The 23,338-nt window shown below is 38.7% G+C and overlaps 1 long non-coding RNA gene across 1 annotated transcript in view; it reads right to left on the minus strand.

Annotated features, from left to right (window-relative positions):
• Positions 1–2,431: 2,431 nt before the first annotated feature.
• LOC147366001 (uncharacterized) overlaps positions 2,432–23,338 on the minus strand; it is a 157,048-nt gene continuing 136,141 nt past the window's right edge. The window contains exon 4 of the long non-coding RNA XR_015133124.1: positions 2,432–2,548. This is a non-coding gene — a long non-coding RNA (uncharacterized LOC147366001). The remainder of the gene's footprint in view (positions 2,549–23,338) is intronic.

Below are 23,338 nucleotides of genomic sequence, written 5' to 3' on the forward strand. Positions count from 1 at the left end.
GCTTATATAAATTATAAAGTACACTGTACTGAATAATATGATAACTAAAAACACATGGAGAATGGGGTTAGCCTTCCTCATTGCATCCCTTCCAAATTTAAACATAATACTAAGCATATATGCTTGACTTAGAGACTTTTCCTCGTCTTCTTTTTAAAGCTGCTATTCATAAAAAGGTCAGTAGGTTGTCTTTTAAAATAAATCTGTAATCACTACAAACTGTCACTGTATCTGACCAAAATCATGATGAAAGACCAGAGGCTAAGGCTTGAGTGCAGTAGCTCAGAGAGTTAGAATGAAACAGTAGATGGAAAAATTCAAAGACAGGGGCCAAGACCTGTCCCAGTCCCTCAACTGAAACAACCTATTTGACTTTTGGTAGTCATAACCTTGGCCATCTGAACATTTCTTAATCCACAGTGACTCTCAACCATGAGCTCACACTTTCCAAAATAGGAGAAAATCACCATGAAGCCATGGGTCTTAGGTTACCTTATGAATCTTGCTGGTAAAGTTTACAGGACATCACTATTTATTCTCCACAGCAGTGGGTTTGAACTTCCCCCTCCCCCAGCCCATCAAAGCAATGCAATGCTCCAACTGAAAGAATGAAACCATTTTAGAAACAGTTTTCATATAGGGGAAATAGGAAGATGCAGACCTACAGAATGTATCAAATTCTCAGGTTGCCCCCACATTCAGCATTTGTTTCTATTCCCCAACCATGACCATCAATCCATGAGCACTGCTATAAAGCTTTGCAGCAAACTGTCCTGACTAATCAAGTTTGTATTGTAAGCATGCAATGCTCAATAAAATGGAACAGCTGCTGATAGAAAGCAGAGTCCCTTGGACTGCAAGGAGATCCCACCAGTCCATACTAAAGGCCGATCAGTCCTGAGTGTTCATTGGAAGGACTGAACTTGAAGCTGAAACTCTAATACTTTGGCTACCTGATGTGAAGAGCTGACTCATTTGAAAAGACCCTGATGCTGGGAAAGATTGAAGGCGGGAGAAGGGGAAGACAGAGGATGAGTTGGTTGGCTGGCATCACTGACTCAATGGATGTGAGTTTGAGTAAACTCCGGGAGTTGGTGATGGAGAGGGATGCCTGACGTGCTGCAGTCCATGGGTCGCAAAGAGTCGGACACAACTGAGCGACTGAACTGAACTGAGAAAGCTTCAGACACTCTGTTGACTTCTTACAGAGCAGACTGTGCCCCTATCTTGCCTCTAATCTTCCAGCAGTTCCCTCAGTCTGAGCATCCCCATCACAGCCATCTCTTCCATACCCACACATACGCTTGCACACACAACACGCAGAGGGGCATAGGCAAACTTCCATGTTCACAAGGCTTTAAAATTCTGATACTTCATCCTCACAATGACACCAAAAGCAAGGTATTATTGGCTCCACTAAAGATCATAAAAGTAAGACACAGAGAAGTCCAAAGTCTGCCCAGGGTCTCAGAACTAGAAAGCAGCAAAATGAGGAATCCAAATCTCCAGTACCCACGTCATATCCCAGAGATGACTTCTACTTCTAAGGAAAGAGAGAATGGGCAGGAGTCCCAGAGTTAGGAAACAAGCACTTCTCATGTGGACCACTGATGCTATTTAAATGATACTCTACCCCCAAAAGTATATTTCATTACATGTGTGTAAGTCATACTGACCTATTTCCTTCCTTTACTGAGAAATATGGTAAAATAGTAAATCTGGATTTCAGCAAGGATTTGACTGCTTCCCTGGTCATAACCTTTTGGAGGAAGAAAATCTTAAGTAGGAGCTATCAGTGTTCCCAGATTTCTGAAGCTTTCTGGGAGATTCTGATCCAGTGAGAAGGGGATGGGAGCAGGGATTTGTACTTATAAAATGTATCCCCTGATAATGCTTGTCATCAGAGAAGTCTGGAGGATATTGGGCTAGGTTGGTTTTTCCCAACCTCAGCTGTATGTTAAAATCACCTGGAAATCTTTTTAAAATGCTAATACCTTAGTTCACCCTAAAGACTCTGACTTAATTGGTTGGGGATAGGGACTGGGTCGGAGAAAGCAATGGCAACCCACTCCAGTACTCTTGCCTGGAAAATCCCATGGGTGGAGGGGCCTGGTGGGCTTCAGTCCATGGGGTCACTAGGAGTCAGACACGACTGAGTGACTTCACTTTCACTTTTCACTTCCATGCATTGGAGAAGGAAATGGCAACCCACTCCAGTGTTCTTGCCTAGAGAATCCCGGGGACAGGGGAGCCTGGTGGGCTGCCGTCTATGGGGTCACACAGAGTCGGACACGACTGAAGTGACTTAGCAGCAGCAGCAGGGACTGGGTAACAGGATTTCTAAAAGTTCTTCAGCTGATGTGAATGCACTGCATAAGTTGAAAACCACTAGGCACAATAACAGCATCATAAGACAGATCTGTGACAGACTGAATAACCATACCAGGACTTCCCTGGAGGCCCAGTGGTTAAGACTCCGAGCTTCAGCTGCAGGGAGCACGGGTTCAATCACAGGTTGGGGAACTAAGATCCCGCATGCCATATGGTGCTGTCAAAAAAGAAAGAAAGGAAGATTGAATAACCATGCCAAAGAAGATACCAGTTAACAGATTATGCCAACCTGTGAGGAAGTTCCTTTTAAAGGTAATTATGGGCTTTGATAGTGGTCCTTTCATGATCAAGGTTTACCAGTGACTTGAATGGAGGCAGGCTTAACAGATTTTTCTATTGCATAAAACCATGAAGAATAGTAAAGAGTTTGGATGACAATTAAAATCTAAAACATTCAAAAGGCTGGAGTGAAAGGAATACAACTGTTTAGAAAACTAAGATCATGGCATCTGGTCCCATCACTTCATGGCAAATAGATGGGGAAACAGTGGAAACAGTGTCAGACTTTATTTTGGGGGGCTCCAAAATCACTGCAGATGGTGATTGCAGCCATGTAATTAAAAGACGCTTACTCCTTGGAAGGAAAGTTATGACCAACCTAGATAGTATATTCAAAAGCAGAGACATTACTTTGCCAACAAAAATTCGTCTAGTCAAGGCTATGGTTTTTCCTGTGGTCATGTATGGTTGTGAGAGTTGGACTGTGAAGAAGGCTGAGCGCCGAAGAATTGATGCTTTTGAACTGTGGTGTTGGAGAAGACTCCTGAGAGTCCCTTGGACTGCAAGGAGATCCAACCAGTCCATTCTGAAGATCATTCCTGGGTGTTCTTTGGAAGGAATGATGCTAAAGCTGAAACTCCAGTACTTTGGTCACCTCATGCGAAGAGTTGACTCATTAGAAAAGACTCTGATGCTGGGAGGGATTGGGGGCAGAAGGAGAAGGGGATGACAGAGGATGAGATGGATGGATGGCATCACCGACTTGATGGACGTGAGTTTGAGTGAACTCCGGGAGTTGGTGATGGACAGGGAGGCCTGGCTTGCTGCAATTCATGGGGTCACAGAGTCAGACATGACTGAGCAACTGAACTGAACTGAAACAAGTGACTGCATAAAGGTAGAATGGGGTGACATGACTCAACAACAGAATAATTTGGAAAATCCTTAAAGGTTTTATCTGGCATTGAACTCAATATGTGCCTACTGTGAGGTGTGACTAGAAAGAATATTATTTTCCATTAATGGTAAAATCGCATTTAGTATAAAATAAGTGGTCACTCCAATATAAATTCGAATCAGGGGCATCACAGAAAAAGAAGAACATAGATAAGACCATGCATTTGCAGAGGGGAGCAAAGAAGGTGGCCTACAGACAAGAACAGAGGGACATGGCTATGAATGTTTGGGGGCTCATGTAGAAGATGAAGAAGATGAATTTAGATTGGTTCTGAAGGTATGAAGAACTTAGTTAGAACTCCCCTGGTAGCTCAGATGGTAAAGAATCTGCCTGCAATTCAGGAGATGTGGGTTTGATCCCTGGGTAGGGAAGATCCCTGGAGAAAGGAATGCCCACCCATTCCAGAATTCTTGTCTGGAGAAATCCATGGACAGAGGAGCCTGGTAGGCTACAGTCCATGGGCTTGCAGAGTCAGACACAACTGAGCAACAAACTCTTTCACGTTCAAGAACAATAAACAGAAGCTATAAGAAAAGAGAGGTTCCACATGAACAAGTGTTTTCTAACAATAGTGTCTAGAGGTCATGTGAGCTGCTTGAAAAGCAGTGGAGTTTTCATCACTAAGAATATTCGAGAACTAGTGGGAAGAAGCTGCTGCTGCTGCTCCTACAGCTAAGTCGCTTCAGTCGTGTCCGACTCTGTGCAACCCCATTAACGGCAGCCCACCAGGCTCCCCCGTCCCCGGGATTCTCCAGGCAAGAACACTGGAGTGGGTTGCCATTTCCTTCTCCGATGCATGAAAGTGGAAGGTGAAAGTGAAGTCGCTCAGTCGTGTCAGACTCTTAGCGACCCCATGGACTGCAGCCCACCAGGCCCCTCCATCCATGGGATTTTCCAGGCAAGAGTACTGGAGTGGTTCACCAATGCTGCAGGTGGTCGCATCTTCCTACCTGAGACTTCTTTCTGATCCACTTGTTGCAAAGATCAGAGTTGATCAGAAAACTTACTAAACATCCACTGGATCCTTGGACTTGCTTGTGTTATAGAAGAATCAAGCTGACCATTCTCCTAAGCAGTCAGTCTCCCTTGTTCTTTCCCTTTTGTTTCATCCTTTTGTTGTTGTTGTTAAACCAAATAATCCCCTATTTCTCTTTCCCTTCTAGTTAGCTGCAGTAGCCCCTAACAGGAAAAGACTCAGTCTTTGAATTCTAACAATACTCAGTAATTTGGTAAGTTATAAATTGACAATTTTTTTCATACTGCTTTTTCTAAAATAGTTTCCTCCTTTTCCCTGAGTTCTAACCAAAAATACTATCAAATTATGCATAAATCTATGCCCCGATGACATAGGAATCGTACATTTGTTCCTGTCTGTCTAAATTCTGCTTAAATTTCAGCCTACCCACCAAGCACTTTGCTCCCTTACCTCTTCTGACAGAGGGAGGTTATTCTGTCAGTTCAGAAATAGTTTCCATTTCAAAAGGGCTTCTCTCTTCTTTTACCTGTATTTCTACCATTGTTCCTCAGTGGGAATGATCCAGTTTTCAAAATCAAACAGGGCTCCGTACTATTCATCCAGATCAACATATTAAGATCTGGAAAGTTTTATTTCTATTCAATGAGACATTTATCATGTGCCCACTTTGTCAAGTGCACTCTGACCTTGAAACATTTCAGAAAAATATGCACAATTCTAGACTCGCTAAGCATTTTCAAACTGTTGGTCGTTCATTCACTTCTACAACAAGCAAGCTCATCGCTGGTGCCTGGATGGAGTGGAGAAAAAAGACTGACCTGATCTTTGTTCTCACAGAACACAGTCTCTGGGGGAGAGCATCAATCAAATGATCACCTCCCCCAAAAAATGTGAAATGCAAACATAATCAGCGCTGTAACAAACAGTGCATGGAGCTTTTAGAGCAAAAGAAGAACTTAACAAAGGGATGGCTTTGGGGAGAAAATGGTCTTGATGGTTAAAGGAAACATTTTCAGTATCTCAGTACGATTTTAACCTAAGTGAGATGCTAAAAATTCAGTCCTTAGAAAAGTCTTCTCCCCACTCTGCTGTCATTCTCAAGCACATAACCAGTTTTATTTTTCATATAGCATTGATCTTTTTTTAATTATCATTTATCCTCATATCTTACATTTTTATTTTATGTCCCCCACTATAATTAGGTTTGCAAAGAGTCGGACACGACTGAGTAACACACACACACACACACACACAAACACACTATAATTAAGCTCTAGAAGGGCCATTTTTCCATCATCTTCACCACTGTATCTTCAACCCCATACATAATATTTACTCAAAAAATATTTAATGAGAATTGTTGAATATTTTAAACTTGCTTTGGAGCCCACCAGGCTCCTCCACCCATGGGATTTTCCAGGCAAGAGTACTGGAGTGGGTTGCCATTGCCTTCTTTATTTGTAAATAAGTTGTCATTACTAACTTATGAGAAAAGTGATGCTTAACAGCTACAGAAAGTCCATTTGTGACCATTTAGAACCAAAAAAAGTATTAATAATTTGAAAAGGAGATTTTCTTTAACATAAATATTAATTTTCTATAATAGATATTAACATTTCCTTAGACAACCCAACTTGAAGCTTGAGTTGGATAAAAGTGGATAAATGTCATCCCCTACGGGTGTCTCCAAAAACTGTGATTGTCATCAAGTTTTGGTTTTTGGTTTTTGTTTGGAATATAGTTGCTTTATAATGTTGCCTTAGTTTCAGGTGTACACTACACAGTGAATCAGTTAATCATATACATGTATCTACTTTTTCTTACACTCTTTTTCCATATAGGTCATTGGTGGTGGTTTAGTCACTAAGTGGTGTCTGACTCTTGAGACCCCATGGACTGTAGCCTGCCAAGCTCCTCTGTCCATGGGATTCTCCAGGCAAGAATACTGGAGTGGGTTGCCATTTCCTTTTCCAAGGGATCGTCCCAACCCAGAAATCGAACCTAGATCTCCTGCTTTACTGACTGAGCTACAAGGGAAGCTTACATAGGTCATTACATAGTATTGAATACAGTTCCCTGTCCTATACAGAAAGCCCTTATTAGTTACCCATTTTATATATAGTAAGAGTCAGACACAACTGAGCAACTTCACTTTCACTTTTCACTTTCACGCATTGGAGGAGAAAATGGCAACCCACTCCAGTGTTCTTGCCTGGAGAATCCCAGGGACGGCGGGGCCTAGTGGGCTGCCGTCTATGGGGTCGCACAGAGTCGGACACGACTGAAGCGACTTAGCAGCAGCAGCAGCAGTGTCATCAAGTTTGCAAAGGTCTCTTCGTTTCCCTGTTCCTAAGAGGTTATTAAAGTCTGTTGGAGGCAGTGCAGGCCGTGTGCTAAGTCATTTCAGTTGTGTTCAGGTCTGCGTGACCCCATGGATTGTAGCCCGCCAGGCTCCTCCGTCCAGGGGATGCTCCAGGCAAGAATACTGGAGTGGGTTGCCATGCTCTCCTCCAGGGGATCTTCTCCACCCAAGGATCAAACCTACATCTCTTATGTCTCTTGCATTGGCAGGTGAATTCTTTACCACTAGTGCTACCTGGAAAGCCCCTGTTAGGGGCAGAGTGTCTGCTAAACCTTGCCCACAGAATCTACATGACTCAGGCTCAGCCTCCCAGCCTCAAAGCCATGTGCCTGCCAGGAGATATCACCTGCTGAGACAGGGCCTCTCATCTGTACTGTCCTCAATACCAGCAAAGGGAGCTGGCTCTCTCCTCTGACCAGGACCTGCTTCATACAGCAAGGAGCCTCTAAGACCCAGGGTACATGGCTACCTGTAGCCTAACGTATCCCTTCCTAAAGCACAGTCTGAGCACCTGGGAGCCTGAAGCTCCTTGTCCCAATAGGCCCATGCCTTCTTTAAGGCCCTGCACAAGCCCAAGGGCAGATGGAGCCCCCACACACCCTTGGGTGCTGCAAGGAGACTAGGACACAGTTGTGTGAGGTGTCCACAGTACTGTAGGAGAGAATCTTCATATATGGTAAGAGAGGCAACTACCCGGTGATACGTGGGAGGGTATGGGCCTCCTTCTGCCCATCTCTGACTCTGCCTTGTGATTGCCACCCTTCTCCATGATGCTGTGGTAGCCTTTCTTTGTCTTCTCTTCCCAAAGCAAATGTGACTTAAATTTGAGTTTTCTTAAGGTTAGTGATATGCTTTCAAATAGGTCTCAAGTCGGTCGCCTCTTTGTTCTCAGCACTACTTTTCCATCCCTTTACTCCGGTATGAATGCTTCTAAATGTCTCTACATTGTTTTTTCCATGACCCCTCATCCTTCATCCTACTCTGCAATTGTGAGAAGTTTTCCAGATTTGCTAAAAGTCCTCCAGCCCTTTTGAATAGACTTTAAAATCTTTAGAGCATATATGTGGGTCTGACACAGGGAAGCTCCATGCTCTTCCTACCTCCACTCCTTCTCACATGCAGTCAGCTCAGTTCATGGCACAGTCTCCAGTTACACTCATCTCCCTGGTCTAATGCAAGGGTCACCAACTTGGGATGCCTTCAGAACTTTCATCTGAGGCAGAGACTTCTCCTGAGAGCCTCCATAGGATCACTTCTCTGTCACAATCCTGTACTTTATCCTGAAAGATTAAAACTCTTTGAAAGCAAGGACCAATTATTTTGGCTTTCTACTCCCAAAGCCAGATGATTTTTTTTATATTTATTAAAATTATCATAAGTGACTGTATGTAAGATGCTTAGACTTTGAAAATCTTCTGTAATCATTTTGAAAACAGATCACTTTCTACTTTTGGTTTGGAGAGCTGTATTTATTATTCTTAGCTTAACACAAAATAAAGACCCGGAGGATAAAAATACACAATTTACATAAGTGAAAATGCTATTAGTAAACAAATACTGTGAAAAATGCTCATCCATGCTAGTAATCAGGAAATGCAAATTAAAGCAATGTTGAGAAACATGTTGCACTTTAAGCTAGCCAAAAATATTTAATGACAAGACTTAAGGTTGATGAGAGTGAAATTGTTACATCTTTTACTGTTGCTAGCATTGCAAATTGGTACAAAATTTTTGGAAAGTAATTAGCAATATTCATTTAGAATCCATGAAGATATTCATACCTTTTGACCCAATACCTGAACTCAAGATTTGGTCTATTCAATACTAGTCTTTAAAGTGGAACAAAACGCTACAAAATTTTCAGTGGTGTATTGTGATAGCAAAACACTGAAAACCATCTAATTGCCCAAATGTGTCCTAATATACATAAATATAAACTAGAATATATATTTACTATTCATATTAACAATAAGGAATTCACACCAAAAACAAGTTTCTAAAAATCCTACAAATTAAGAAGACAAAAAAGTCCGCAGAAAAATATCTGGACAAGCATGAAACAAGTTTTTTATTTTAAAAATGAAAAAATATGGTTATTAGATATTGAAAGATGCTCAATTTTATTAGTATTCAGGAGAATGCGATCAAAATCAAAGAAAACCATCATTTATGCTCATCTAATTGGCAAATACAAAAATATGACAACCAAATGTTGATTGCCCATAACTCATGATCCAGAAATTGAATCTACATAGCTTAAATAATTTATAATTACACAAGGAGATATGTACAAGGTTATAAGACAACCTTTGGTACTAGCAAATACCAGAATAACTCAAACATCTATCAATAGCAAAATAGATAAATTATAGCATATTCCATGATGGAATACTAAAGAGCACTGGAATGAATACATTTTACTGTGCAACAACATAAAAGAATCTAGGAATAAAATGTTAAGTGCATGAAGAAAAGTCACAGAAAAGTAAATAAAGTATGATTCTATCTATAGAATATCTTAATGCACAACTAAATTTATTGGCTAATTATTGTTTAACTTGTTAGTTACAAATATACTCATGCAGAAAAACTGCAATTAAAAACAAGGGAAAACAAGCACCAAATTCAAAATGATTCCCTTTGAGGAGAGTAAGGAAAAGAAAAGTGGGAGGAGGACTTAAGAGGATTCACAGGTAAATAAATTTGCATTTCTTTAACTAGGTGGTTTGCATATGAGGATTTCTTATGTTATACTTTACATATCACACATATTTTATAATACATTTTTATTATTCAATGTTTAAAAAGAAATTGCATCTGAAAACATAATTGGGTCACAAGATGGCAAATAGAGTATACACTATCTATATAAAATCAGGTCACAAGATGGCAAATAGAGTATACACTATCTATATAAAATCAGGGCATATGGATGTAAATGGTAATTTGAGATGTAGAGAGAATGAATCAGTAATCTAGGAAAAATATACAGGATGAGTTATATTTGATTGGAAAGACTGAAACTTCTGTATGATTATATACAATTTCCATATGGCAGAAGAAAATCACAAACCTCCCATTTTGAAGAAAAAAAGAAGGTAGATCCGTTTGGTGGGATTGAATTTCTGGTATTTCTCCCTGCATTTTCTTTTTGTCCCTTCCCCTTGATAGCCTCGTCAATTCAATACTATTCATTGTCTCAGAGGCCATTTAAAGAAGAGAAAGAGAGAGAAAGCAAGGAAATATACTGGAATTTGAGTTTTAAAATAGGCAGTAGGAACTTCTAACAGAGGAAAAGGTTGAAAGTTAAGGCTATTGATTTGCCAGAACTGGATATTTTAGAAGTCATTGAAGCAAGCTGGGCTTAAAATTTATGCAATTAATAATAGATGGTAACAATAGTCAGTGAAGAGTCTGACTATACTTGAATGAGTATATCCCCAAAAGGGTAAAAAACAGGGCACTTGAAACCTTACAGTTAGCACCAGGAAAGTATAAACTGATCTGCGTGGGCATAACTCATGGCCAAGGCCAACTCCATCCTATCACCAGATGCAGAGCAGGATAGATGAACATCAAAGACACGGTGGATACGTTACCCCTCAGCGGATGCCTGAGGATGCTCTCTGGCCATACACCCTTTCCACCACTGCCTAAACACAGCATAACACCAGGTGAAACTGATATGTTACTAAAAGGTTGTTGCTGAACCATGAAAGACGCCGCGATTCTTGGCCGCCGGAGGAGAAGAATTCAATTCCGGGGCCAGAGATGAGGCTTGATCGCTCAGAGCTTTTGTGTAATTAAGTTTTATCAAAGTACAAAAGAGATAGAGAAAGCTTCTGACAGAGACATCAGAAGGGGGCAGAAAGAGTGCCCCCCTGCTAGTCTTTAGCTGGATGTTATATAGCTACTAGCAGTCTGCTAATTAAAGAAAGGAAATGTCTTAAAACTCAGAGAATGGCACCAGGTGAGTCATCCCAGGCCATAAAATGATAGACATGAATCTTGAAGAAAGTCAGATTACTATACAAATATATAGTTTTGTTAACATAGATTAGGAGAACAATGTATAACACACTGGTTTGTCAAGTCGGTTCTGAGCCTAAATCTGAGTCTTTAGGTGGAACAGACTTGAAGATAGAGTCTAGGGTAAATGCATAGCACATTAACATAGATCAAGACAAACATTTCCATAAGAAAAATGCTTTGGTTAGCTCAAACTTTTCATATGAGAAAAGTTAAGTTCAGGTGGAACCAGGTGTCATTACTGCAACACAGAATTTTAAGAGAAACCTCTTTTTAAATTTGTATTGAGAAGGGGAAAAAATATAACACTAGTTTGTTTCTTCCTGACACTTAAGAGAGAGAGAAAAAATGTCTGACACTTGCAGCCTATTTCCTCTGTTTGGAAACCCCTGGCCTTCCTGCCTGTTACCCTCTCATTACCCTGAGCAGAGAGGAGCGACATAATTCTGAGAGAACTTGAAGATTGGGAGAGGGGTGAATTGACTGAGAAATCACTTCAAAAATCTGCATCAACCTGGAAGTGACTCAGAGGTTTCAACATTAGCAACAGAACTTGGAATGGAAATAAAGCTAGTGATAAAAGATAATAATAAAGGTATGGTTGTTGCATAGCACTTGGGAAATGTCATAATCACTGTCTATGTTTTTTGAGCCCATTAAAGAAAAATGTGTGGTTTTGTATAAAAACATCTTGAAAGGAATGTGTATTTTTTATTCACACTTTATATGTTTCTATATATAGCCTAAAATATTTTGCAATGAACATATGTTTCTTTTGAGACTACAGAAAATTATGAAACTAATTCCATTTTGAGAAATGAAAAAATGTAAGTTCGGTACTGTCACCCATCACTCACTCCCAGCACTGTCTATTCAGAACCTGAATTAATTGTAGTGTATTTTTCATCTACATGGGGATAACATTTTTTTAATTCATTTATTTTTAATTGGGGGAGACGATCAAAAAATTTTAAATGAACTATGTAAGCCAACCATATATCCACCAGTTAGAGAAATATATGATTAATTCTAGTGTAAATCTCTCCCATAAACAGTAATTTTTGAGCATGCATTTCGGGAAACAACAATTTTTTATTTTAGCGTGAATTTCAAAATATTTCCTCATAAAAATTTCAATGTTTCTGAAAATTACATTAGGTTTAAATCTCCAGAAAATCCTTATTGTAAGAAAATAATTTTTTTTGACATGAGTAAGAAAATTATTGCTTGATGTTTTAATAAATGATCGAATTTTGTGGAAACTGATTCCCAAAAATAAAAATCATTGGGAAATTATTTACATGTATGGCTGTGAGAGTTGGACTGTAAAGAAAGCTGAGCACCGAAGAACTGATGCTTTTGAACTGTGGTGTTGGAGAAGACTCTTGAGAGTTCCTTGGACTGTAAGGAGATCCAACCAGTCCATTCTAAAGGAGATCAGCCCTAGGTGTTCTTTGGAAGGAATGATGCTAAAGCTGAAACTCCAATACTTTGGCCACCTGATGCAAAGAGTTGACTCATTGGAAAAGACTTTGATGCTGGGAGGGACTGGGGGCAGGAGGAGAAGGGGACGACAGAGGATGAGATGGCTGGATGGCATCACTGACTCGATGGACGTGAGTTTGAGTGAACTCTGGGAGTTGGTAATGGACAGGGAGGCCTGGTGTGCTGGGATTCATGGGGTTGCAAAGAGTTGGACACGACTGAGTGACTGAACTGAACTGAACTGAAAGAAGAAGACTTGGTATTAGCATTTATGACCTAAAGTCATTTCTTGAATTATATTTTCTGACTTTTTCCCTAGGTTTTTATTTATTTTAACACTTTATTAAGGAATATTTCAAATACATATTAAAGTAAACAGAATGGTATAAAAAAACCTCTGTAAGCCATCACTTAGCTTAAATAGTTATCAATTTGTTAGGTAGTTAGAATAGGAAAAAGGAGTTCAGAATCAGTTCAGTTCAGTCACTCAGACGTGTCTGACTCTTTGGGACCCCATGAATGGAAGCACGCCAGGCCTCCCTGTCCATCACCAACTCCCGGAGTTCACTCAAACTCACGTCCATCGAGTCGGTGATGCCATCCAGCCATCTCATCCTCTGTCGTCCCCTTCTCCTCCTGCCCCCAATCCCTCCCAGCATCAGAGTTTTGCCAATGAGTCAACTCTTCGCATGAGGTGGCCAAAGTACTGGAGTTTCAGCTTTAGCATCATTCCTTCCAAAGAACACCCAGGGCTGATCTCCTTCAGAATGGACTGGTTGGGTCTCCTTGCAGTCCAAGGGACTCTCAAGAGTCTTCTCCAACATCACAGTTCAAAAGCATCAATTCTTCGGTGCTCAGCCTTCTTCAGTCCAACTCTCACACCCATACATGACCACAGGAAAAACCATAGCCTTGACTAGACGGACCTTTGTGTGCAAAGTCCAGAATGGTGGTGGCTAAAAGACAAGGAAGGGAAAAGCCTGGCAAAATAGAACAAAGGAAGGTCGGAGGACTAGAGTGAGGACTTCAGGTAGAACAAACAGCACTCCTGGCTAGCCCAATTTACATAGGGCAGGCCCAGGGGGAGGAAAAAACATATAAAAAGAGGAGCCAAAGGGCCGGGGTCTCTCTCTCTCCCCCATGTGCACACGCGCATGCACTTTCTCTCTCTCTCTCTCTTTCTCTCTCTCTCTCTTCTCTTCATGTCTTTTGGGTCAGCATGCCCTGACGCCTCGAGAATGTATTTTCCTTTATTTTCTAAATAAAATTGATCTGTCCGAGAACTATAACACTGTCTGGCTGAGAGCTGTGACACACAGAGGGCTTTAACGTCCGTGGCTTCATATTTTTGTTGAGATGAGACAGAACCGAGGATATTACACTCCCCTGACAAATTCATAGTCAATCTTATCTCATCTATATCCCCAACCACTCCTCCTGCTCATGACTATTTTTAAACATCTCAGACATGATATCATTCCAGATATTCTAACTTTTTGCTAAATAGAACTCATCATTTTACGTAAAATATTTAATTTTACTTATTACACTCCTAACATTGAAATATCATATTAGATAAATTATTTTTAAGATTAAAAGTTAAAGGTAAGCAAGAAGGCTACCAGTAACTTGAAGCAGGAACAAAAAACTCATAAAAGTGAATATGAGGTGATACTAGAAATTAATAAGAAAATGGTTGGCATTTTAAAGCATAGTGTACATGAGATAAAAGTGTATGATTACTGCTGAGGAACAAATTAATGACCTGAAAGATGTATGAAAAACTCTGCCAGAAGGCAGCAGGAAAGCAAAAGTAGATTGAAATAGAAAGAAAGGAAAGATGAGTTTTTGAATATAGAAATACTTCAGAGGGTCTTCTCTGGGAATATAGAAAGCACAGAAGTAGAAGAAAAAATAAGTATTACTATGCCATTCTTATTCTTTACCAGCCATTCCTCTAAGCACTTCATAGGCATAAATTTCACTTAACTTTTATTAAAATCCTAAGAAGGAAACATTATTATTCTCATTCTACAAATGAGGAAATTAACACACATGATAGAAGCTGAGTGATTCACAGTTTAATAAGTAATACTGCATTCAAACCTAGATCTCCCTAACTCTAAAACACGTGGCCTTATCTACTACAATATACTCTCTTTCATGGAAGAAAGAAAATATTCCTAAAATAGTGACTATATATTTCCAAGAATTAAAGGAAGTTTAAAAACTTCAATTTGAGAAATGGTCATAGAATGCTTGACAGGATTAATCAAGTCTCCACCTGAGAAGATTATAATAAAATTTTAAAATATAAGAGAACAAGAGGAAAGACTAAAATCTTACAAAAAGAAAAAGCAGATCATTTATATAAGAAAGAACATATACAAGAGAATAATGGAATAATACTTCTAAAAGAAATAAAGAAGAAAAAATTTTGATCTGTTTTATATCTAGCTAGAAAAGAATTTAAATGTGAGCATTTAATAGACATCCTCAGAAGTTTTGTGACATACTGACATACTTTGAAAACACTTTTGAAGGAATATTCACCTCTGATCATTTTCTGAATGTATTGAGATACTCCTGTCCTTAATCAGTAGCAAAATTAAACCCTCTCTGGAGGAAGATAATGCCATACAGAGGCTGAAATTATCCATAAAACTTTTCATACACAATACTTGGCCTGCAATAAAAAACAATTACTAGGCATTGGAGAAGGAAATGGCAACCTACTCCAGTGTTCTTGCCTGGAGAATCCCAAAGACGGGGGAGCCTGATGGGCTGCCATCTATTGGGTCGCACAGAGTCAAACACGACTGAAGCGACTTAGCAGCAGCAGCAGCAGCAGGCATACAAGGAAACAATACCCCATGGCCAAAGAAAAACAAACAATAGAAACAAATCCAGAGAGGACTCAGAGATTGACATTATCATATTTGGACTTGAAAACAACTGTAATTAGTTTTAGGAATTTGAAAACAAGATGAAGTTTCACCAGAGAGTTACCAAATATAAATTTGATAGAATATATCAGTATTACCCATGGACATCCTAGGAGTGAAAAATACAATACCAGAAAATAAGAATTTAATAGTAGAGCTTGAAGCAAATTAGTCACAGCTGAAGAAAAGATTAATACACTGGAAAAATGTCAGAAGAAATATGCAGACTGGAAAGAAAGAAGTAAAACTATCTGTAGATAACATGATTTTATATATAGAAAATCCTAAAATGCATACACATATACACGCTATTACAAGCAATAAAGAAAAGTTCAGCAAGGTTGCAACATTCAATATAAATACACAAAAAATCTATTGTATTTCTATGCCTCATCAATAAACAATCCAAACTAAAATTAGGAAAGCAATTCCATTTGCAATAGCATCAAAAAGAATGAAATAAGTATAAATTTAGCAAAAGAAATGCAAGACTTGTACATTGAAAACTATCAAATATCAGTGTAAAAACCAAAGAAGAGCTAAATAAATAGGAAGACATTCTACATTCACAAATTAAAAGGCTTAATATGGTTAAGATGGCAATATTCTCCAAACTGATCTACAGATTTGGTGTAATCCCTGTCAAAATCCCAGATGCTATCTTTACACACTAATTCTAAAATTTAGATAGAAATTCAAGCAACCCAGAATGGCCAAAATATCTTGAAAAAGAGGAAAGTTGGAAGACACACCTTTTTTTCAAAATGTTTATTTATTTATTTGGCTGCATGGGATCATAGTTGTGGCATGCACGATCTTTGGTTACAGCACATGGGCTTCTGTCTGTGGTGTATGGGCCTAGTTGCTCCGTGGCTCGTGGGACCCTAGTTCCCCAACCAGGGCTTGAACCCAAGTCCCCAGCATTGGAGGGTGGACTCTTAACCACTGGATCACCAGGGAAGTCCTGGAAGATTCACACTTGTAATTTCAAAACTTACTACAAAACTTCAAAAATCAAGACAGTGTGAAACTGAGCACACTGAGAATATAGAAATGAAATCTTGCATTTACAATCAGTTGATTTCAGCAGTGGTGCCCAGCACAATTCATTGAGTAAAGAATATTCTATCAACAAATGGTGCTACAACTGAATATCCATGCCAGAGAAGGAGGTTGGACTCATAACTCATGCCATATATAAAAATTAACTCAAAATGAGTCATAAACCTAAATGTAAGAGCTAAAACTTAAACTGTAAAATTCTTAGAAGGAAATAAGGAATAAATCTTTGCAATCTTGGGATAAACAATAAGTATCTCAGTTATAACACTAAAAGCAAAATCTACAAAAGAAAAATAGATAAATTGGGCTTCATCAATTTATCATCAAAAATTTATAAACTTTTGTGCTTCAAAGGACATTATGAAGAAAGTGAATAAGGCAGCCCACAAAACAGAAGAAATTTTCATATCTTATATTTGATAAGGAACTTTTTTCCAGACTGTATAAACAACTACTACAATTCAATAATAACCCAATTAAAAATGGGCAAAGGATTTGAATCAATATTTTTCCAAATAAGATAACAGGAACATGAAAAGATCCTCAACATCATTAGTCATTAGGGAAATGCCGGTCAAAACTTCAACATAACATCACTTCATACCCACTGGAATGGCTAAAATAAGACAGACAATAACAAGTGTCAATGAGGATGTGAAGAAATTAGAACACATTACTAATGGGATTGTAAAATGATGCAGCTGCTATAGAAAACAGACATTAAAAAAATTAAACATAGAGTTATCATACAATAAAGCAATTCCACTCCTAGGTCTATACCCAATAAAAATAAAAACATATGTCCATACAAAAACTTGTACATAAAGGTTTATAGCAGCATTATTCACAATAGACAGAAAGTGGAAACAAGCCAAATGTATTTTATACCAATAAACAAAATGTGGTATGACTATATGATGGAGTATTAATTGGCCATAAAAATGAATGAAGTATTGACACAAAGTGCAACATGGAGGAATCTTTAAAAAAGCTTGTTAAGTGAAGATGTTAGCTACAAAAGACCACACATTTATGTGATTCCATTTATATGAAAAGTTCACAATAGGTTAAATCAATGGAAACAGAAAGTACGTTAGAGTTGTTAGGGGCTGTGGATAGGGAAGGAGAGGAATGCAAGTCGTTGCATATAGGTACAGGATTTATTTTTGGAGTAATAGAAATATTCTAAAATTTGGAGGTGGTGATAGTTGCACAACTCTGGGAATACATCAAAAATCACTTAACTATACACTTCAAAAGGGAAAGTTTTATGTATGAGATGATCATATGACTTTTTATTCTTCATCCTGTTAATGTGGCATATGTTGAGCCATTCGTGCATCCCAGGGATAAATTCAACTTGACCGTGATTTATGAATCTTTGTGCTATTGAATTCAGCTTACTAGTATTCTATTGAGTATTTTTTGCATTCAAGTTTATCAAAGATGTTGGACTGTAATTTTTTTCTTGTAGTGCCTTTATTTGGCTTTGATGTGAGGATGATGCTGACCTCATAAAGAGAGTTTAGTGTTTGCTTCTCTTCTATTTTTTGAAACAATTTTAGAAGGATTGGTAGTAATTCTTTCTTAAAATATTGAATACAATTCATCAGTAAAGCCACAGGTTCTAGACTTTTCTTTGTTAGGAGATATTTGATTACTTATTTAATCTCCTTACCTGTACTGGTCTGTTCAGATTTTCTATTTCTTTATGACTCGGTCTTGGTAAATTATATGTTTCTAGGAATTTAGCCATTTCTTCTACATATTCCAAATAGTTGTTGTATAATTCTTCCTAGTACAGTTGACCCTTGAACTGAGAGAGTTCGGATTGTACAGGTCCACTTATTGAGGTGATGAGGGTGGAAGAGGAGAGTGAAAAAACTGGCTTAAAACTCAACATTCAAAAAACGAAGATCATGGCATCTGATTCCATCACTTCATGGCAAATAGAAAGGGAAAAGGTAGAAACAGTAACAGATTTTATTTTCTTGGGCTCCAAAATCACTGTGGACGGTGACTGCAGCCGTGAAATTAAAGACACTCGTTCCTTGGAAGGAAAGCTATGACAAACCTAGACAGCATATTAAAAAGCAGAGACATCACTTTGCTAACAGAAGTCTGTATAGTCAAAGCTATGTTTTTTTCCAGTAGTCATGTATGGGTGTGAGAGTTGGACCATGTAAGAAGGCGGAGTGCCAAAGAACTGATGCTTTCAAATTGTGGTCCTGGAGAAGATTCTTGAGAGTCCCTTGGACAGCAAGGAGATCAAACCAGTCAATCCTAAAAGAAATCAACCCTGAATATTCATTGGAAGGACTGATGCTCAAGTTGAAGCTCCAATACTTTGGCCACTTGATACAAAGAGCCGACTCATTGGAAAAGAACCTGAAGTTGGGAAAGATTGGGAGCAAGTGGCAAAAGGGATGGTTGAGGATGACACGGCCAGATAGCACTGCTGACTCAATGGACACGAGTTTGAACAAACTCCGGGAGATAGTGAAGGACAGGGAAGCCTGGCATGCTGAAGTTCATGGGGTGGCAGAGAGTTGGATATGAATTAATGACCAAACAACGAATTAGTGAGGATTTTTTTTCAATGAACACATATTATAGTACTACATGATCTATGCTTGGTTAAAACTGTAGACACAGAACTTCAGATATAGGGCCATACTGAGTTATACGTGGGTTTTTGACTGCACAGGGTGTTAGCACCCCTCATCTCCCATTAAGGATCAACTATAGTCTCTTATAATCCTTTGTATTTCTCTGGCACCGGTTATAATGTCTCTTTTTTTCTTAGGCTAGCTGAAAGTTTGCCAGTTTTATCTTGTAAAAATCTCTATTCTTACTTTCATTGATCTTGTTGTTGTTGTTGTTTTTCTGGTCTCTATTTCATTTATTTATATTCTGATCTTGATTTCCTTCCTTCTGCTAACTTTGAGCTTAATTCTTTTTCTAGCTCCTTGAGGTATAAAGTTAGGTTGTTTATCTGAGATCCTTTTTTTCTTAATGTAAGTATTTATCATTGTAAACCTTCCTCTTTAGAACTGCTTTTATTGAATCTGGTTATATTCAGTACGTTTTGTTTCCATTTGTGTTTATTTCAAGAAACTTTATTTCTCTTTGATTTTTTCTTTAACCCATTGGTAGTTCAGGAGTACACTGTTTAATTTCCATACGTTTGTCAATTTTCCAATTTTCCTTTTGCTATTGATTTCTATTTCCATATCCACTGTGGTCAGAAAAGATGTTGGTATGATTTCTTCTTGAATTTGTTAAGATTCATTTTGTGACTTCATATGTTATCTCCTGGAGAATGTTCTCTGTGTGCTTGAGAAGACTGTGTATACTGATGCTGTTGGATAGAACGGTCTGTACAGTTGGCCCTGAACTGTGTAGGTCCATTTACACATGAATCTTTTTCAATACATACGCTAGTCTGTTTACAATCTGTGGTTGGTTGAATCTATCGATGCAGAATCTGTGGCTATGAAGGGCCAACCCTGGGTCTTGAGCTTATATGGATTTTGGTTATCCACAGTGGACCCTGGAATAAATGCCCCAAGATACCCAGGGATGCCTTTTAGATCCATTTGATCTAAAGTATAGTTCAAGTCCAAAGTTTCCTTATTTTCTGTCTGGATTATCTGTCCATTGTTGAAATGGAGTGTTATTGAAATTGCCTACTATTGTTACATGATGCCTATTTCTCTCTTTAAATCTGTTAGTATTTGCTTAACGTATTTAGGTGCTCCAATGTTGAATTCATACATATATTTAAAATTGTTACTTCTCTTGATGAATATTCCTTTATCCCTTTATCATATAATGACCTTTCTTGTCTCCTGTTGCAGCTTTTGACCTAAAGTCTATTTTTCTTTAATAAAAAAAAAAAGTATATTTTTCTCTAATACAAAATGTAGATACTCCTGCTCCCTTGTGCTTTCCATTTACATGGAATATCAAACCCTTCACTTTGAGCCTAAAGCTAAACTAAATCTCTTGTAGGCAGCATATAATCAGGTGTTACTTTTTTATCCATTCAGCCACTGTATGTCTTTGAGAAGTTTAATTCTTTAGATTAAAGTAATTATTGGTTTATGAGTACTTACTAATGTCATCTTATTGTTTCCTAGCTATTTTGTAATTCCTTATTCTGCCATCTTAATGACATCACTAAAAACAACATTATTATTAATAGACTGAAACTAGAGACAACCCAAATGTCCATCAAAGTAGAATAAATACATAGATATTATAATGTAATGAGAAAAAAGCAAACTCTTCCATATGCAACAATAGGTATTACTTTCATAAAAGATACAATGAGCAGAAGTCCATGAAAAAGAACATACTGTGGTGTTAAAAGTTTTAATAGTGACAAAGATGGGACAGAAAAATTCTAAGAAGCTGGTCATACGTTATTTCTTTATGTGGGTATTTATAATTTATGAAAGCTCTCCAAGATGTACACTTAAGATTCAAACATTTTCATGTATGTATATTCTATTTCAGTGAAAAGTTTACCTCCAAAAAACAGCATTTCTTTTCTGTACTGCTTTTCCAAAGTAACCAACCAGAAAATATAACAAAAAAGAATTATTTAATTATTATTAAATATGATCAAATATGATTTAATTATGATTATTTAATTATGTGTGAACATTCATTTTTTCTCTAACTTGGTGGTTCTCAACTGGTGACAATCGAGAGGATCTTTGGCAATGTCTGGAGTCACTTATGATTTCCGCAACTGGGGATGTGCTACTAGAAGCCAAGAAGCCTACAAAATATCCTACAATACACAAGAGAGCCCCCCCAACAAAGAACTATCTAGACCAAGACATTAATAGTGCCAAAGTGTCCTCAGACTCCTCCAACGCTGTAGATTCCATAAAGAGAGTAAATGTTTATATCTCTATACCTAAAACCCATCAAAGTGCCTGGCACAAAATAGGCTCTCAGTAAAAAGTTGGGGAATTAATAAACGGATCTCTCTTCCTTCCCCACCTCTCACTCATACATGCGTGTGCATGAAAATACATGCACATTTTACCCTGCATCTTTGAATACTTTTGCTCTGTTGAGCCTAGGTGTTTTGGAAGCCCTTGTCTTAGGAAAGCCAAGCAAATCCCAGGAGGCAGCCCAGAGAAATTTATGCATGGGTCCAACCTCCCAGACCCACATGTAGTCATGGTAGGAGAAGACTTTCAGGATCACGCACTTCAGGACAGTCACTATGAAAAAGAAGTTAAACAAGAATTTGAGATTATAATCTGAGATGACATTTAAAAATATGATTTTTTCCCCAGAGAGTTCTCTGTCCTTTTAATCTTTTACATCTTTCAGGAATTTAGAAGAATTAGTTATCACTCTGATCTCAGGTGGCCTCGGCCTGCAATGACTTGGAGCGGGGCTTGGGTTCCCAGCTCGGGACTGAGGCTGGGTCTCGGGGGTGAAAGCACCAGATCCTAGCCACTAGACCCATGGTCAGTGACAAAGGATCTGGCCTTCAGCTTCGCAGAAGAGAATTTCCACAAAGAAAAAAGTAGTGAAGCAAGTAAAGTATTTACTAAGAGGAGAAAAAAGTACAGTATGTATAGATAGACCCATGGGCGGACTCAGGGAGAGAGACAGTGAGTCGCTGAGTCATGCCCTCACGGCAGTTTGAATTACTTCTATGGGGTATTTCTTCCAGGTTTCCTTTGGCCAGTTATTTTGATTTATATGATTCACAAATCAAACTGCACAAATCCATATTTGGTATATCTCAGGATCCTCGTGTGTGTGCACACACCCCTCTTAGCCAAGATGGATTCTACCACAAAGGCATGTGGGTAGGGAACATCCCTTGACATATCTCCCTTTTGGCCTCCAAGGAGCCTTTTCTGCACTTGTGTGGTCAGGAAGGTCTCCAGACTCCGAGAAAAAAATATGTGGTCTAGGCAGGGCCCAGCCTTCTCACTTAATTGTCCTGCTATTCTCTTCTTGGAGTTTCGGTCAATAGGGAATGAATCTCCAATTGCTTTACCCTGTGAGGGGATGGGGGGAGCATCTGCCTCCTGCTTCAGCTCCAGTAGGTGAGCAGTTGCCTTAAATATTTAGAATCGTAGTTATTTGTCTTTGACTAACAATCTGCTGCTGCTGCTGCAGCTGCTGCTAAGTCACTTCAGTCGTGTCCAACTCTGTGCTACCCCACAGATGGCAGCCAACCAGGCTCCCCCATCCCTGGGATTCTCCAGGCAAGAACACTGCAGTGGGTTGCCATTTCCTTCTCCAATGCATGAAAGTGAAAAGTGAAAGTGAAGTCGCTCAGACGTGTCCGACTACTCTCGACCCCATAGACTGCAGCCTACCAGGCTCCTCCATCCATGGGATTTTCCAGGCAAGAGTACTAGAGTGGGGTGCCATTCCCTTCTCCGAACAGTCTACATCTCCTATTTTGAGAAAAATCTCTCATAAAATGAAACTTCTCTGGGATTAATGTTAAAACTTTTTCTGATATTCTGAATGGAGGTTCTGGCCTCTACCATCCTCTTTCAAACCTAAAATAGCATTTAGAAGACATGAGTAGTTAGCAAAGAAGCTTAATAAAATGCCTCTCAAATCATTTGTATGAATTTGGACAAGTCAGTTAACTACTCCAGACTTTGGTTTTCTCATCTGTAAATTATGTGAATTAGACTAAACAACCTCAAGATCCTTTCACCTAAAACTTGATGACTCAGTGATTTAAAAGGCAGAAATTACAAGCTTTAATGAGGTGATATTTTTGAGCTTTGCCAAATCTCAGGGTTTTTCTAAGTAGTTCCCCTATTACAGCAGAGTGCAACAGCTTCGTTTGATACCACCAACAGGTGTGTAATTAAGCCTGATCTTTCTCCAGCATAGTTCATTTTCCACAG

This window comes from Bos grunniens, chromosome 9, assembly GCF_055505025.1.
Source record: "Bos grunniens cultivar Pamir isolate PY7600 chromosome 9, Bosgru_T2T1.0, whole genome shotgun sequence".
Lineage (NCBI taxonomy): Eukaryota > Metazoa > Chordata > Mammalia > Artiodactyla > Bovidae > Bos > Bos grunniens.